The sequence below is a fragment of the Vigna unguiculata genome, chromosome 8 (assembly GCF_004118075.2).
Source record: "Vigna unguiculata cultivar IT97K-499-35 chromosome 8, ASM411807v1, whole genome shotgun sequence".
NCBI lineage: Eukaryota > Viridiplantae > Streptophyta > Magnoliopsida > Fabales > Fabaceae > Vigna > Vigna unguiculata.
The window spans coordinates 26,371,512-26,376,058 of record NC_040286.1 but is presented as its reverse complement, the minus strand read 5'-3'; positions in this window follow the sequence as shown (position 1 = coordinate 26,376,058).

The window sequence follows — 4,547 nt, the reverse complement described above, 5'->3', positions numbered from 1 at the left end:
ATTTAAGTATTAATAATAGTTCATGGTATGTTTCACTAGTGATTTACAACTTACCTCCAAACCATGTATAAATAGCAAATACATGAAGTGATGATCTCTGGTCCAAGGGAGTCTAGAAATGATATAAACAATTATCTCAATTTGTTGATTCAAGATTTTAAGATTATTATGAGATGAGGGTATTGAAGTGTTTAATGGATTTCCCTTGTGGGTTTTTTTAGGCTTAAATACTAATTTGGTCACTATTTTTGTTGAGTTTGTTCAATTTAGTCATAATATTTTTTTGTTCAATCTGGATTCAATTTTTTTCAATTTAGTACTTTTTCCTAATGTCGTTTAAATAATTAACAGACAGTGAACATTGTATATCATGTGTTAGTTTATGTTTTTTTTAATAATTTTTTTAAAATATATTTTAATTTTTCTTAATTTAAAAAAATGTTCACGTATTAAGTCATAATCGTGCCACATAGCAGTAGCAGAGTCACGTGTCAGTGTAGTGCCACGTGTTAGTGTTGTAACACCCCATTTAATTAATAACGTTAATTAAAGAAAATGTCACACAAAATAATATAAGAAGAAAGATCAATGGAGTATAACATCACTCCTACAAATATCCAAAGTACTTAGAGGACAATAATCGAGGCACACCACGATGTCGTTACAAAATGGGGCAAAAGGTCTACAGTATCCAAAATATAGTGCTAAATAATGCAATACATGGGCCACAGCCCTAACGGAAGACACAACGAGCTGAGTCCATCCAGATGACTAAGCAGTGGAACCTCCATCACCCTGATGACCACGATCTGCTCACATCAATAAATTGATTATCATCGCAAAAGGAGAAAACCAAACACATAGAACATACAACAAGCAGAAAGGGTAAGCTAGAGTAGAAAACAATTTATCATACAATTACATACCATTTCACAGTCCAAGATGCATAGGTCAACCAATCATGTTATGACGTTTCAAACAATACTCTAAGACTCAAGACACAACTCATCCGGATACATATAATTAGTTGGATTCAGCGGATGCATGCACTTGTGGTGGACTTCCCTGCTCTACCGAGCTAAATTGTTACAATGTCTCACCCCCCCACACACACAAGGTTAGTCCTTAATGGGTCTCAGGCCTCCTACTACTCTCACCACTAGAGTCAGTACGCTCTATGTGAGATTAACTGACTCTTTAGAGTGTCAGGATGTAACCTTACCTTGAATCTTTACTAAATAATATAGATGGGGCACCACCATGAACTCCCACTAACAGGGGTCATGGGATTATGTCCCAACCAACTGAGGCACCACCATGAAGTCTCACCTAGAGGTTCATGGAATTGGTCTCTACATTAGGACTTAATTGAACAGAATCAACGAAAATAGGAACCAAATTAATATTTATACTTCTATACAACTCGCTAAATAAGATCAAAATAATTATACACCTAAAAATTAGTATTTAGTTCTTTGTGGTGTTGTAGATGTTGGTTGTGAGAATAAGAAAAAAAGGATCATATGTGAGGTAGATGTGAGGTGCATAAATGGACTTATGTCTATGTGTTCCCATCGCTCTGTAAGATGGATTAAATCAAAGAGCTTTGTTACATTAATTAAACCAATTAATTTGTTACTAATTATTTGATTCAAAACTTTAATTTCATGTATCAATATTAACTACTAGTTTAAGTACTTGAATTATTATTCAAAATCCATAAAATAACTTAAAGGAAAAATGATTAATTTATAATTAAAATAATCTCATAATTTGTTAACTTAAGACAATTATATATTTCTTTGACATATAGATTTTTATTCTATATACAATTAAACAAAATTATAGTGCTACAAACATAGGTGATCTTTTCATAAATCTTAACACTATTTAATGAAGTGTGATAAATGTCATCATGTTGACGTTCATTAAATATTTTTCTTAATGTCCGGTATGGGAAAATTTTTTTATAGAAATCTCCAATTTTGTACATATATCATTTTTCTTTCATGTGTTCAATTTCTTAAACGATTTGTTTTCTTGACATACTTATGTTTTATGATCTTCATACAATAAGCTAACATTCTCACGCCATGCCAAGTAATTAATCGTACAAAATTACATGACATGCAATTTGTAAAAAGACTTAATACTAATTTGGATTTTATTTTCGTTGAGTATGTTTAATTCAGTCCATATATATATATATATATATATATATATATATATATATATATATATATATATATATATATATTTCAATATAGTTTTAATTTTTGTTAATTTTTTTCAATTTAGTTATTTTTATTAACATCATCTAAATAATTAACAGACAGTGAACAATGTATGTCATGTATCAGTTTTCTTTTTTAATCTTTAATACATAATTCAATTTTTTTTCTTAATTCAAAAAAGAAATCCACGTGTCAACCAGTATCGTATCACATGTCATTGTAGTATCACGTGTCAATGTGTTATATTCAATTTAGTTCCTATATTCGTTATTGTTATTTAATTCAATCCCATTTTTTTTTAAATTGATCAATTTTGTCCCACTCCAAATTGAAAGCAAATTTAATTTTGATATAAATGTTAGACTAATATTTTTATTAAAATTCACATTTTTATTAAATATTTTTGGTTTAGGGTTATAGTTACTTTAAAATTAGAACAAAAATTTTAAAAGTGGTGACTAATACAATTTATTTAAAGTTTTAATAGCTTAAAAATCACACAAAGTATTAAATAAAAATATAATTTTTACAATTAAATTTTTTTACAATATTAAAAGAAATCATTGTAACTATTAGGATTAAATATGTTTTTGGTCCCTTAACTTTTAGTAAAAATTAGAATGAGTCCTTTTTCAAATTTTTGGTCAAATTTAGGGCTCCAAATTTATAAATACGTGAATTTAGTCCTTTTAATTAATCAGCTTTTCTTAAACTTATTTGAGGTTTCAAATACGTTTCTTGATAGCATTTTTAGTTATTTACGCTAATTGACACAGTTTTGCTTCAATGTTAGCTCAGAAACAGATTTGAAACATCATCAAATAAACTTAATTAAATTTGGTTAAAAGGACTAAATTCACGCGTTTCTAAACATGGAGACTGCATTGGTCCAAACTTTCAAAGAGTGACTAATTTCAATTTTTATTAAAAGTTAAGAGAACAAAAACATATTTAACCCTAACTATTATTGTGATAGAAAAACAAAGAAAAGAAAATATAAAAATATTTTTTTTTTACAAAAATTAAAAAAAAAGAATATGTAAATTTGACAATTTTACTTTATAATTGATTAATATAATAAAAAACAAAGAAAAGAAAATATAAAAATATTTTTTTTTTTACAAAAATTAAAAAAAAAGAATATGTAAATTTGACAATTTTACTTTATAATTGATTAATATAATCTTGTATGACATTTTTATTTAATAGTTTGTGTGATTTTTAACCTCTTAAAATTTTAAATCAATGGTGTTAGTCCCTACCTTTAAAATTTTCATTCTAATTTTAAACCTTCTTTAACCCTAAATTAGAAATATTTAATAAAAATGTAAATTTTAATAAAAATATTAATATAAAATTTATATTAAATTTAAATTTAGTCTCAATTTGAAAAGAAACAAAATTGCTTCGTTTTCAAAAAGTTTAGGACTGAATTAAGGACCAAATTGAATATAAGACATTGACACGAGACATTACACTAACATGTGACTCTACTACTATTACATGGCATGATTCTTGCTTGATGCGAGACATTTTTTTTAAATGAAGAAAAATTAAAAAATATTTTGAAAAAAATAATAATAAATAACCTAACATGTGACATATACGGTTCATCATTGTAAACACCGTTAAAGGACTAATTTGAAATTTTTAACAAAAATTAAGATCAAATTAAAAAAAAATATAACTGAATTAAACAAACTCAACAAAAATAACAACCAAATTAGTATTTAAACTTAAAATATATAAATTTCAAATCTTTAGAACATGCGTCTAGGACATTCATCTAGGACATTGGTTTATGTAATTTGGATCTGTGTTCAATCCAAAGCTCAAATACAAGTTTATAAACATTCCAAATAGGTGGAGAGAATTTTAGGAAAATAAATACAACATTTTTGTAGTCACAAAAATAATTTCTAAATATAGTAAAAGAACATCTTATCTAAATCATTTTCATTTTTCATTCATGCAATTTTTCAAGATTGGTTCTCGTGCTTTAAACTTAGTAACACATTGGAGAGAAAGAGAGGACTTGGCTATATAACAAATAGATATTATATAAAAGTTGCTTTAAAACTTATAAATATATATATATATATATATATATATATATATATATATATATGGAAACTCATAAATTAATCTTGCAAGTATAACAAAACACTCATTATTTCTATGATTAAAAACAAAGTTTTAAAAACTGTTTGAAACACCCTCAATTAGTTATTTTACTTTGGAAGAGAAAAAAGATTGTGGTGCATTACAAAGCAAACTAGATTGTATTACCACCCAATAGAATTTGTGCATCGA